This window comes from Engystomops pustulosus, chromosome 3, assembly GCF_040894005.1.
Source record: "Engystomops pustulosus chromosome 3, aEngPut4.maternal, whole genome shotgun sequence".
Taxonomy (NCBI): domain Eukaryota; kingdom Metazoa; phylum Chordata; class Amphibia; order Anura; family Leptodactylidae; genus Engystomops; species Engystomops pustulosus.
In genome coordinates this window covers 82,172,443-82,187,633 of record NC_092413.1, presented here as the reverse complement: position 1 = coordinate 82,187,633, position 15,191 = coordinate 82,172,443, and positions in this window count along the sequence as shown.

Sequence of the window (15,191 nt, the reverse complement as noted above, 5' to 3'; positions counted from 1 at the left end):
CAGGTCTCTGAGGAGAAAATTAAAAAAAAAATTCAATTACACGTGTGTCCTTAAGACTAATCACAATTCATAGTGAGTGGTGATGGGCAAGAGACCCTCTATGATGATATCATCATGCTGCCTGTCCTGTATACTAGAAGCCTGGAAGAAGAAGCCACAGGATTGTCGGCAAAAGGGAGGTAAGTAATGATTTTATTTTTTTCTGCCTAGAGCTATGTGCTGTAAATTAATTCATGATGCTGGGGGGATGCTGTGTTACATACAGTATATTGATGAATGTGGGGGTTAAAGAGGACCTGTCACCTAAATTTTCGGCACTTTAGTAAGCAGCTCCTAGTGCTTGATCAAACGCCGCAGTGTTAGAGTGATAGAGTTACCGGAAACCTCTGGTAACGCTATCAAACACTGCAGCGGGTACAGTGTAATCATCGGTCAGCTTGCAAAGCTGTCAGATGTATTCATGAGGAGGCACCGCCTCTTCCCCGGACTGCCCCGCTCGCTCCATAGGCCGGCAGTGACTGCCGCACGCTAGGCGGTGGTCACCACCCCTGGCCACGCCCCAACCCCGCCCCCTCATGAATACGTCGGACAGCTTTGTTAGCTGTCCGACAATTACATTGTACCCCGCCGCAGTGTTTGATAGCGTTACCGGAGGTTTCCGGTAACACTATCACTCTAACACTGCGGCGTTTGATCAAGCACTAGGAGCTGCTTACTTTAGTAAGCAGCTCCTAGTGTCGATAAATTGGGTGATAGGTCCCCTTTAGGTGTGCTACATAATAACGGGGGGTGTCGGTATGCTACATATTAGTGAGAGGGTGCTGTACTCTATGAATGATAGGTTGGCTGCTGTGCTACATATTAATGAGGGGGTGCGGAGTATTAACTATGTCATTAAATGTTTTGGGGGCACTATATAATTCATATTTATTTTAGTAGACCATATACACAACTAAATAAGGGGGCACTATTTATTCATTTAGTTGGTGAAATCAATATTCAGGGGGTACTATATAATAATTCAGGGAATATAATATATAGTACAATATATTGAGGGGGTCACAGTGTATTATATCATTATGATTATTACATGTTATTAAACATCCTACAAGAAGACTTTGCACACTCAAGTGCTACGCAGGACAACAACCCAAAGCGTACTTTAAGACCAAAAAATGGTTCACTGACAATGAAGTAGAGTTGCTGGATTGGCCCCCACAGTCCCCAGACCTCAACCCAATGGAACGCCAGTGAGTAAAGTTGAAGGAAAAACTTTAAGTATACCAGTGTAGAAGAGATTGAGGATCAGCTTTTGTCGAGACATGCTTGAACCTGAGCATGAACAAAAGGATGTTAAAAGGATTTCCAAAGTAGTAAAAATAAAAAATTAGATTTTTAGGAACAGAACAGTAACAAAGCAGCTACATAACAAGAATCTACATAACTACAGTCAGCATATGCATAGTTGTAACGCAAACTTATATATAAGATAGCCAAGATGATTGTCCATAAAATGTTGTCCGTCTCACATTCAAAGCTCTATTGGATGGTGAGGTGTGTAGCTTCAACGTCAAAAGCTCAAAACTTTGGTAACCTTTTGCTCATCAGTGTATATAGTTTGCACCAGGTCTTATTGGTGTCTTGTTAGACCATAGATAGGTCCCAACATATTTATTTATGTAATGTAGTATCATTAGGTGACATCATGAATGACAAGGTACACATTACCCACTGTGATGTATTGTGCAGTAATAACACTTGCGCTTAAAGGAAACCCACCACCACACATCTACCTATTAAGGTAGATCCAGTGGCAGGTTCCTCTAATGTAGAGTAGTACAGCCCTTTTTAGGGCTAATTCGTTCGTGGCCCAGAACTTTTATACATTTTAATTCCCCTAATATGCACATTTTCTAAAGAGGCTACTGGGGAGTGGAGTAGCCAGAACTGAGGCTACTTGGTGCGTCTACTCCACGCCCCAATATCCTCTTGCATTCTGCCTACTAATGAATCTTCAGCGCGCAGCTACGAAGAGCTGCGCACACTTGTCTTTGAAGCCAGGTTCTGCGCATACGCAGAGAGCAGACCGCCAGCTGTGTGGTCTCAGTTTCGAAGACATAGCTACTGCTCATGCGTAGAACCCGGCTTCGCAGACAAGTGCTGAAGATGCATTGGTATGCGGAACGCAAGAAGCTACTGGGGCTACTACTCCACGCCCCAGTAGCCTCTTTAAGAAATTTGCATATTGGGGGAATTAAAATGTGTAAAAGTTCTTGGCCACAAACGAATTATCCCTAAAAAGGGCTATACTACTCTACATTAGAGGAACTTGCCACCGGATCAACCTTAATAGGTAGATCCGTGGTGGTAGGTTTCCTTTAATTTATGCTTATGCTTACCCAAGTGATATTTAAATTGTTTTTGAATGGCACATTTTACTTCATGTTATGGGTAATTTTTAGTTGAGATGGTTTCCTTTGCAATTTACCATTTCCAAAATTTTTGTCACCCAAAGTAGTTCTTAATGTACATTTATTATATTTCTGCTTTATTTTGGCAACATCATCTAAATGTCCTTTTATTTTATTAGGGTGTTAGAAAGTCTACAAATTAAACAAATGAGATTTCAGAATCTATTATTTTAAAGGGTAACTGTCAGAAGATACTGACCTAACACACCATTTTCAGTATGTTGTCAAGCAGCATAACACCTTCCTGATCCTGTTTCTTTTAAAGCCTAGCGAACTGGCACCATCCAAAACAATTAACTTTGATGGGAGATTTAAATTTGGTTCTATAAAGTCATGTCATGTTCAGCAATGAAGTCATGTTCTCTCCACTTCAGATTTCCCCCTTTACTGTGATTGACTTCAATCAGTTGACTTCAAATGCACTGGTTACTTATATTGATGCGAGGCTGTCAGTTCCAGTGAAAGGGCCAGTCTTAACAAACCGTTATTTTTAAGATTCACTGAGGACTGGCGCATAGCAAATGTGGTACCAATATACAAAAGGATCAAAAAGTGATCCTGGAAACTACAGACCTGTGAGTCTAACTTCTGTGGTGGGCAAAATATTTAAGGGGTTTGTTAGAGATGCTGGAGTATCTCACTGTGCATAACCTTATAACTCAGCGTGGGTTTATGGGAAATCGGTCCTGTCAGACTAATCTGATTGGTTTCTACAAGGAGGTAAGTTCCAGACAGGACCTGGGAGATGCTGTGGATGTTGTATATCTGTACTTTTCAAAGGCATTTGACACTGTGCCACATAAAAGGCTGGTATATAAAATGAGACGACTGGAACTAGGGGAAAATCTGTGTATTTAGGTAAGTAATTGGCTTAGTGATAGAAAACAGATGGTCGTCATTAATTGCACATTCTCAGATTAAGTTGACGTTACCAGTGGATCGCCACAGGGGTCAGTATTGGGGCCACTTCTTTTTAATATTTTTATTAATGGCCTTGTTTACACAGTCAAGTTTCAATATTTGCAGATGATACTAAGCTGTGTAAAGTAATAAATACTGAGGTCGATAGTTTAGCATTACAGAGGGATTTGTGGAAGCTTGAGGAGTAGGCAGAGAAATGGTTGATGAGGTTTAATGTAGATAAATGTAAAGTATTCCCTGGTCTGACCACACATGGAATATTGTGTACAGTTTTGAGCACCAGTGTATAAAAAGGATATAGTAGAGCTGAAACAGGTGTAGAAGAGAGCAACCAAGATTATTAGGGGAATGGGGGGATTAGAATACAATGACAGATTACAAAATTTGGGATTATTCCGTTTAGAAAAAAGACGACTGACGGGAGACCTCATTACAATGTACATATACCTAAATGGACAGTACAAGGATCTCTCCAAAGATCTTTTTATACCTAGGCCTGTGACCAGGACAAGGGGGCATCCTCTATGCCTACAGGAGAGGCGATTCTACCATCACCATAGACAAAGGTTCTTTACTGTAAGAGCAATGAGACTATGGAACTCTCTGCCGCAGGAGGTTGTTATGGCGGACTCTATGTACATGTTCAAGAGAGGCCCGGATGCCTTTCTGGAGAGAAAAAATATCATGGGTTATGGGGATAAAACTTTTATTTAATTCTTAAAGGTTGCAATTGATGGACTTGCGTCTTTTTCCGGCCTTATATACTACGATACTTAGACAGGGAGAGCTTGACTTCAGCACTGAGTTTTTGTGACTTTATACAAACAATTTAAATTCACCACCACTGATAATTTTTCAGTGCAATAACCACATTTTCATAAATAAAAATGCATCATGGCTAATGGCTAAAGGTAACTTTTTCCATACCTAGAAAATATTTCACTTAATAGTAAAGAGATAAGACTGTCCAGTGATTGTAAAGATTGTTTACAGTGATTGTTAAGTAACATTATCAGATTCTTATCTATCAGCTGTTTGTGTAATTACTGGAGTGAAACTAATTTAGACACACTGCTAAAAGCAGGAAGAAAGGCAAGGGAAAAGGGAACACAGGAACATTTTTAATTAACCCCTTACCACCGCATATGGTACTAATCTGTCATGGGGCCATTAAGGGAGTATGGAGAGAGTTCACAGGCTGGTCTTAATGGAACCTACCACCACGATTCTACCTATAAAGGTATATCGGGTGGTAGGTGGATGAATGGGACGTGAGGATAGCCCTTTTTTGGGCTAATCTTCCCGTCCCAGCTATCTTTTAGAAAACTTTAATCTTGGGATATGTAAATTTTCTTAAGCGGCTACTGGGGCGTGGAGTAGCCAGACATGAGGCTACACGTCTCGGCTACTCCACGCCCCAGTAGCCTCTTTTCTCCGCCTACCATTTAATCTTCGGTGCACAGCTCCTTGGATGAAGACACGCAGCTACGAGGAGCTGCGCCAAAGATTAAATGGTAGGCGGAGAAAAGAGGCTACTGGGGCGTAAAGTAGCCGAGCCTTATGTCCGGCTACTCCACGCCCCAGTAGCCGCTTAAGAAAATTTACATATCCCAGGATTAAAGTTTTTTAAAAGATAGCCGGGAGGTGAGGATTAGCCCAAAAAAGGGCTATCCTCACGTCCCATTCATCCACCTACCACCCGATCTACCTTTATTGGTAGAATCGTGGTGGTAGGTTCCCTTTAAGACCTGGTACACTATTTAGCTTTGTTTTGGCTTAGTTACCTTTTGTGCCTAACATTTTTGGAACTAATTATATGTACAACTGTTACACATCACAAAGTGTTGTTTTTTCAACTATGTAATATATGCTATTATTGCTTGATGAAGATAATATTGAACTACAAGTACTGCTTGGCACCCAAATAGTAACACACCTGAGTTCTCTCTATGGTCTCACCTGGTAAAATTTTTTATATACTTTTTATGTATTTTAATTTTAACATTGTCTAATAACGACTATTAGTATGTGTTTGTGATCATTTGGATTGTGTCATGGGTGCTCCTGCGACCTCTCTCCCGGGTCGTAGGCGCTCCCGTGTGCCTCCATGCCCCCTCTTCCCTGCTGCAGCCTCACTCCCCTGTCCACATTCCACCGGTGGTCTCCTTGCTCCGGCGCACGGGTTCACACCTCCAATGACGCGCACATGCCAGCGGTCTGAGATTTAAAGGGCCAGCGCACCGATAATTTGAGTTGGCTGGCTGCCCATTCTTTTAAACTTCCAGCCCCTTCTTGTGTCCCCCGCCAGATCTTTGTGCTTCCATGCCTCAGAGAAGGCTGTATTCTATACCCTTTACACTAATCCTGCTTTCCCTTGTGACTTTGGTTCTGTTCCTGACCTTGCTTCTCCGCTGCCTGCCTTGAACTTTTGCTCCGCTACTGAATACGATCCCTTGCTGCCTGTCCCCGACTACGATTCTGCTTTACGACTCTGTACTTCGCCTTGGCCGCCACTGTGGACAAAGTTGCGCCTGTGGAGTGTCCTGGTGGTACCATGCCGCAGCAAGTCCAACCTGCTTTGACTCCGGGTGACACTTAGACTCCGCTCCCAGGTTTACGTCCTCGTCCGCAGTGGTAGAGTGGGTCCACTACCCCTGATCCTGACAGATTGGTTCTTCCTCTTGATTCTTTTGTGGGTGGTTTACTTTCCAATAGAAAGGCTCCAAGAAACATTCTGGTTCAATAACAGTATATATGTTTTTTTAAATCTTCTTATGATTAAGTAGCATTATTTGTGGTTTTATTGATCCCTCTCCATACAGATCAAAGTGTTTGTTGTATAATGCACCAATCACAGGTGTTAACCATTTTATTCTATTGACAAAGTCGCTGCCAGCATTCAAATGATCTGTAAACTCTGTAAGGTCACTTTTGGGGTGCAACTGATGCACCAGCACTTGATAAGTCCCCCTCTCCCAATATGTCAAAGTACCCTTTTTTGGCAAGGATTTCAGGTTTGTTCAATTAACTTGCACAGTAGGCTCCCCAGCCGCAGTTCAGTATAGAACATGATGGACAAGGCAGGAGATATAAGGCTGTGTAGGATACAGTAGTAGAGAATATACAAATAAGTTTTCCAGAGAGGAAAAAGGAAAGATATGCATCCAGTGCTACCATAAATAAAGCCTGATTTTGAAAAAAGCCTAGTAAGATAACTATGGGTTAATAACCAAACCAGCAAGTATAAAAATTGCAGTTTTCCAAAAAAGATTTTGATTTGGAAGCCTTTCTGTAATGTCCTATTAGGGATTCCTATATAACATATATATACACCGCAGGGCCGATTCTAGCCTTTTTGCTGCCTGAGGCGAAATTTGAAAATGCTGCCCCCCCCCTCCCGCCGCACGCGTACGCGCGCATGTGCGTGCCCCTGGTGATGCTACCTTACACACTATTAGTCATTAGACACAGATATTAGTGACCTCTAGTACCTTACAGGTGACCATCTACTCCATCCGGAAGGGTATTTCTTTACGCTTTCTTCTGGCCTTGGTTTTCCTCTGAATTCACAAAGAAATGTCTTCAACTCCATGCAGCACAACTCCCCATGGCGCCCCTAAAAATACCACAGTCACTTACAGTATAATGCATTGTGATTCCAATATATATTATCCTCACAACATGACTGAACAAACTATTCCCAACATAAAACATCCTTTAGTCACCCAAATTAGAGCATATATAGTAATTCAATTAGGTGCCCTAATTTAGCCTCCCCCTATATTGAACAGCCACCCCCCTGTATACACAGCCTCGTCCCCAGCCCCCCCCCCCCACTAAGTAATGTGCCTCACACACAGCCCCCCACTAAGTAATGTGCCTCACACACAGCCCCCCACTAAGTAATGTGCCTCACACACAGCCCCCCACTAAGTAATGTGCCTCACACACAGCCCCCCACTAAGAAATGTGCCTCACACACAGCCCCCCACTAAGTAATGTGCCTCACACACAGCCCCCCAGTAAGTAATGTGCCTCACACACAGCCCCCCAGTAAGTAATGTGCCTCACACACAGCCCCCCAGTAAGTAATGTGCCTCACACACAGCCCCCACTAAGTAATGTGCCTCACACACAGCCCCCCACTAAGTAATGTGCCTCACACAGCCCCCCACTAAGTAATGTGCCTCACACAGCCCCCCCAGTAAGTAATGTGCCTCACACACAGCCCCCCAGTAAGTAATGTGCCTCACACACAGCCCCCCAGTAAGTAATGTCCTCACACACAGCCCCCCACTAAGTAATGTGCCTCACACACAGCCCCCCACTAAGTAATGTGCTCACACACAGCCCCCCACTAAGTAATGTGCCTCACACACAGCCCCCCAGTAAGTAATGTCCTCACACACAGCCCCCCACTAAGTAATGTGCTCACACAGCCCCCCACTAAGTAATGTGCCCACACAGCCCCCCAGTAAGTAATGTGCCTCACACAGCCCCCCAGGAAGTAATGTGCCCACACACAGCCCCACATGTTCTCCCCCTCCTCTGTCATGTCTCCCCCCTCACCTCACAGATGCAGCTCTCGCTGTGTGGTCACTGCTTTCCCCGGCAGGTCATGTGACCATGACATCACCAAAGGTCCTTCAGCCTTCAGCCTCCGGGGGACTTATACTCCCGGAGGGTGAAGCTACTGCTGGGGAAAGCAGTGACTACACATGGTCTCATCACGATGTGTGTCCTGAGGATACACATCGTGATGAGAGGATGTTCTAGTGATCCCCCTACTGCACTCACCATTCAGTGCTCCCACGCAGCTCCCTCGTCTTCTCCAGCCAGCAGCCGCTCTGTGAAGGGACACGGGTCGGCACGTGGTGACGTCATCACGCCGACCTGTGTCCTGTAGAGTGGTGCGCACAGGCGGGATGCGCTGCACCGCTCTGCCTATAAATTACATCGCCGCCTTAAAGGCGGCGATGTAATTTATTTTACAGGTGGCACGGACCTGCCAGCCATTGGCAAGTCCGTGCTACCAGCGGCAAAATGCCGCTCTTAAATGCGGTCCGCTATCTGCCGCCTGAGGCGGGGACTTCACCTCGCCTCATGGCAGAAGCGGCCCTGATACACCGGGTTCACTTACCCATGGATCCAGGAACCTTGACTCTGGTAATCTTCTTTATTTTTTATCCATATGGCTCTGAATCTCAGCCTAAATAAAAAATATATAGTGTGCCAGGTGGTTAGGGGAAAGGTAAGGTACTGGTACAACAGTTTTTTCTGGTGCACTCAGCTCAACAGGTGTACTCCACATTTATATCAGACTTCCAACATAAATGTGCACAGTGCGAATGCGCACTGGAATGCCCCTTTAAGTGCACAGTATTTTGTCGCAGCATGCTATCTTCTCCTATACACATGTTTAAGAGAGGCCTAGATAACATGTTTGTACATGTTTAAGAGAGGCCTAGATGCATACCTCCCAACATCTGTGAAAGGGAAAGAGGGACAAAATGGTGGCACGCGTAGCGATCCCCCTAAGCCACACCCCCAATCACTCCCTGGCCACGCCCCAAATTTTAGCCATATTATAATAATAAAAATCATCTCAATTAAAAAATAAAAAAAAATTTCCTCATTGGGATTTGAACCTAGAACCTGCAGTGTCCATGAACAATAATAACACAGCACCCCCAACCCACTGAGCTATTAGCTCTGTGATTATCAAGGATTAGAATTTTGGTAACTAACTCCCGGGCTGAGTCCTCTTCATACAAGGGTGGGGGTTGTTGCATATTGCAGCAAACCCCCACTGCTAATAACCGCGGCCGTTGCTTGCACCGATCGCAGCTATTAACCGGTCCGTTGTCGCCGCAATCTTTATTCTGATCGCCGCGCCCCCGAACGTCATCGGGGTGCGGCGATTGGTTGCCATGGTAGCCTCGGGTCTTCGTTTGACCCGAGACTATCTGGCTTCTGCAGATTCGTTACAATGAGCCAGTGGCTCATTGTAATGAATGAGCTGCAAAAATGCCATATATTGCAATACAGAAGTATTGCAGTATATAATAGGAACGATCTGACCATCTAGGGTTAATGTACCCTAGATCAGTGATTTTCAACCTTTTTTGAGCCGCGGCACACTTTTTATACTTAGAAAATCCTGGGGCACACCACCAACCAAAATAGCACAAAATGACACTAAAACAGTCATATTATACATATAGTTAATAATATAGATTCTAAATTTATTTTACTCACTCCTGGGCCTGGGCCTGGGCCTGTTTCGATGAACACAAAGGGGTACAATGAGAAGTACTATGGCCATGAGGCCAGAGTAGAAGTGCCAGCTCATATACTCAGCATATGAGCTGGTACTTGTAGTACTCCAGCCTCATGACTATAGTATTTCTCATTTTACATTTCTCTGGGAAACAAAACACAGGGGGCACCATAGTTTGGGGAACTTTCCCCGCGGCACACCTGACCATGTGTCGCGGCACACTAGTGTGCCACGGCACACTGGTTGAAAATCACTGCCCTAGATGGTCTAAAAAAATAGTGAAAAAAAAAGAAAAAAAAAGTTTAAAAAAGAAAAAAAAATAATAAAATATTAAAAATTCAAATCACCCCCCTTTCGCTAGAACTGATATAAAACATAATAAACAGTAAAAATCACAGACATATTAGGTATCAAAATGACACCTCACACATCTCCGTGCGCCAAAGTATGAAAAAGTTATTAGCTTCAGAAAATGGCAATTTTTTTTTTCTTCTTTGTACATATTTGTTAAATTTTTTTAAATGTATTAAAACACAATAAAACCTATATAAATTTGGTATCACCGCGATTGCACCAAACCAAAGAATAAAGCTGAGGTGTTATTTTGAGTGCACAGTCAAAGTCGTAAAAACTGAGCCCATAAGAACGTGCACGTGCGTTTTTTTTTTCAATTTTTCTACATTTGGAATTTTTTTTCAGCTTCGCAGTACACGGCATGTTAAAATAAATAACATTACGGGAAAGTAAAATTTGTTACGCACAAAATAAGCCCTCACACAGCTCTGTACACGTAAAAATGAAAAAGTTATGGATTTTTGAAGGTGGAGAGCGAGAAATGAGCGAAAAAACCCTGCGTCCATAAGGGGTTAATGCCTTGGTATATAGAGAGGGATCTTCTCAGAGATTATTGTAATTATTGCGACTATTATTATTATTATGGAGATTATTATTATTATTGAGATGATTATTATTATTTTTTCTATTATTAATATTCGTCTCCATAATAATAAAAATAATAAAATTTATAATAATAATAATAGTCTCAATAATTACAATAATAATCTCTGAGAAGATCCCTCTCTATATATCAGTGCATTAGTCTGTGTCACAGTGTGACATTAGCAGATAACATGTCTTAGTTACCAAAAATCCTCAGCTCTGTATCACTGGGCTTATAGCTCAGTTGGTTAAGGCTCCTGTCGATGGTGCAGAGGGTCCCAGGTTCGAATCTCAGCCTGGGCAATAAAATAAAGAGCTTGTGTCTGGGGAAGCCCTGGAGACCATATATGGACAGATGTTGATCTGACCTGATGACGTGGTCCCTGCTCTCTCCGCTAAGCTGACACTTCTCTGAAAAGGATTCCCTGCCCGATGTCTGCTCTGGGGAACCCTAGGAGATGCAGTGACCATATATGGACAGATGCTGATCTGAACCTGATGACGTGGTCCCTGCTCTCTCCACTAAGCCCGACACTTCTCTGAAAAGGATTCCCTGCCCGATGTCTGTAGAAGCCATTCTGTACTGTGAATTCTGGCTTTCAAAGTATTTACTATGCGGACACAGCGCCGGGACCTGGGGGGAGAATCCGTGACAATCTCATAGCTGACCGTGACGCGGGGCAGAGGTAAGAAAAAGGCGAAAGTCCCGTCAAAATCGGGACGGTTGGGAGCTATGTAGATGCCACAGGTTATGGGGAGAAAACATACCTTTAATTCTTAAAGTTTGGACCTGATGAATTTGTGTCTTTTTCCAACCTTATATACTCAGTTCATTTGCATACAGCTTTAGGATTTGATGTAGAGGCACAATGTATGGTTAGGAACAATGCTTTCTAGTGGCTGTTTATAAAAATATATTTAGTTTTAGGGGTTTAATTTGCCTGACAGGTTCTCTTTAAAGACAGTCCACTGCACATCACTGGATGAAATCCATCCAAGGATGTGATCGTGGGATGCCAACTTATAAAATCACCCAATATTATTGCACATATAAGTTGTTAAAGGAGACATAATATTGCTACATTTTTCTTCATTTTCTGTTTTTTTCATAGATATTCATAATAATTTGTTACTTATCACTTTATGGATTTCAAGCATACTTCGAACCATGGTCTCTTACAATGTTTTTTTTCATATTCCCTGTTACTGATGTTTTGTATGTTTTTGCTCATTTACTATTGTGGTGACTGTGAGACATTTAGTATTCTGAAAGAAAAATGTACCAATAATATATCCAGTTTAACGCAGTAATATTGGGTGATTTATGGTACAGGTTTGCATTCCACCATCTCACCCTTGGATTTCATCCAGTGATTTGTGGTGAGCTGTCTTTAACCCCTTAACGACTTGGCCTTTTTTAGTTTTTTCACTTCCATTTTTCACACCCCACCTTCAAAAATCTATAACTTTTTTATTTTTCCACATAAAGAGCTCTGTTATGGCTTATTTTCTGCGTAACAAATTGCACTTCGTAGTGACGGTATTTAATGTTCCATGGCGCGTACTGGGAAGCGGGAAAAAAATTCCAAATGCAGTGAAAATGGTGAAAAAACACATTTGCGACGTTTTCTTGTGGGCTTGGATTTTACAGCTTTCACTGTGTGCCCCAAATGACAGGTCTACTTTATTCTTTGGGTTGCTACGATCACAGGGATACCACATTTGTACAGGTTTTATAATGTTTTCATACATTTAAAAAAATTAAAACCTCCTGTACAAAAATTTTTTTTTTGATTTTGTCATCTTCTGGCGCTAATAACTTTTTCATACTTTGGTGTACGAAGCTTTGGGTGGTGTCATTTTTTGCGACTTTTGATGGCGTTTTCATTGCTATCATTGTTAGGACTGTGCTACCTTTTGATCACTTTTTATTAATTTTTTTATATTTTCCAAAATGGCAAAAAAATGTCATTTTTGACTTTGGACGCTATTTTCCGTTACGGGGTTAAACGCAGTGAAAAACCGTTATTATATTTTGATAGATCGGACATTTTCGGACGCGGTGATACCTAATGTGTTTATGATTTTTACTGTTTATTAATATTAATATCAGTTCTAGGGAAAGGGGGGTGATTTGAATTTTTAGGTTTTTTTAATATAATTTTTTTTTTTTAAACTTTTTTTTACTTTTACTTTAACTATTTTTCAGACTCCCTAGGGCAGTGATGGCGAACCTTCTAGAGACCGAGTGCCCAAACTACAACCAAAATCCACGTATTTACCATGAAGTGCCAACATGGCATTTTAAGCAGTAACTTATTGCTACTCATCTTTCAATCGTATCGACCCCCCTGAGGCCACCATTACAGTTGAAAGAAGGAGGGCAAATTCAGACTCAGCAGCATCTCTTAAGTTGCCTGGGAGTGCAGGTGGATTGGTGAACTCTGTCCTGGAGCGATGGTCTGAGTGCCCACAGAAATGGCTCTGAGTGCCACCTCTGGCACCCGTGCCATAGGTTCGCCAACACTGCCCTAGGGTACTTTAACCCTAGGTTGTCTGATCGATCCTACCATATACTGCCATACTGCAATATGGCAGTATATGGGGATTTTACTCCTCATTCATTACAATGTGCTGATAGCACATTGTAATGAATAGGTTAAAACGAGACAGCTTCGGGCCTTCGTGAGGCCCGATGCTGTCATGGCAACGGATCACCGCTCCCCGTGACGTCATCGGGGAGCGAAGATCCGCGCCAAGATGGCGGCGCCCATGTGGCGCCATCTTTTTGAAGCCTCCGGCAGCATTGCCGGAGGTGATCGCGGTGAAAGCACCGATCGCGGGTGTTACCGGTAAGCCTTTGCTGCAATATGCAGCAAAGACTTACCGGCTATGGAGAGGGCTCGGCCCGCGAGCCCTCTCCATGCACCGGGACCCGGCGCGCGCCGTACTAGTACGGCGCGCGTCGGGAGGGGGTTAATTGTGGTGGAGAACATACTTTGGTTTTACATGGTGATCCCTATGTTTCAGGGATAGCGGCTTTCCCTTTAGTAACATGGCAGAACAGAGATGACATATATCCTCTGTCCATGCATCATTTGCGGCTGGCTGGCATCTTTAGTTTATTTTTGGGCCTTAGGCCCATAGTTGTTGGGTATGGGCAGATGTTTTTGGCTTCATGCCATCTGAGTTTTACCCTGATCCCATGTGAATGCCACATATGCTAGTAGTATACTATACACAAGTTTTACATTGCACTTTGTGACCCAGCTACTTTTGTTAATTTGTGTAAATATGAATTTGATGTAAAAATGTGAACTGAGTCTTGTTATTTATGCAATTGTTTTGAATATATTTGATTAGGTATCACAGATCATGTAGTTTTATGTATATATTATAATACAATTATTGTATTTTTTCACATTTTCCAATGAAGTCACGCGGTTTTGATCACATGACATAAAGTCACATGATTCTGATCACATGACAAGGATGCCATATTGTTTTTTTTATGCTTCTTTGCATTGCTCACTTACTTGAGGAAGACTCCAGCTACAAGGGGCCGAAACGTTGCTGATGCATGGGCCCACATTTAGTAAAGTGTCTACGCCAAGTTTTGTCTGACTGGAACGTGTTAGTGCTTAGTTGGAGTTTGCGCCACATTTATTGCTGAAATGCACCACAATTCTGTCTGTGCCACAATTCTGCAGCATGAACAAAGTGTATCATGGTGCACAATTCCAGAGCAGTGCAGGGGGCACCAGATCGATAAAGACTGTGTGGCACATTTACTTACCCATCCGCTGGAGTTCAACGATAATGCACTATGGCGTGATCTTGTGACCCAATATCCTGCATGTGTTGCTTCCCCGCTCAGGTCCAACAGAGTTCACCATCTTTTAAGTGGTACATGTAAGCGCATTAGCTCGCGACACAATTTGAAAATGAAATCCTGCACTCAGTCCGAATTGGCCAACGACAGGCCCCCCAATTTGTGTTGAATGGAAACCAGCGCAGCAATGCCAAAAAACGATCGCATGAGACACAATTCCAGTGAAGACACCTGCTAAATATCAGCCCAAGCCATGCAATTCCCGAAAAAAAAGCCGAACCCCTCAGTAAATGTGCCCCTGTGCATCAGTTTTAATTAATCTGGGGCACTCTGCACACTCCACATGAAAACTTCACATAGTGCAGAGTGCGCTTGTTTTGATAAATGTGAGCCATGGTAACTATAAGACATAAAAGAAGTTATGCCACCAAATCACATTTATGTAAATGACTTAAATACATTGAATACTGAAATTTCAGCTTTGACACTTATTAAAAAATATGCCTTTATACTTCAGAAAATGTTTTTCAAAATACTTTTAGCTCCCCCTGTTGGAGGCTGTTTCCGTCCTCTCCTGCACCTTCCATGGCTGATCATGCGCAGAAAGAATAGGAGACCACTCTTCTGGGTATGGAGGCTCAATGCCGGATCATCATATGAGTGGCCACCGAACCTCACTGCAGGCAACCTGAATGTCTGATATAGCGTCCAAAGTTGCCTCTGCTGGTCCAAACCTGAAGCTACAGAC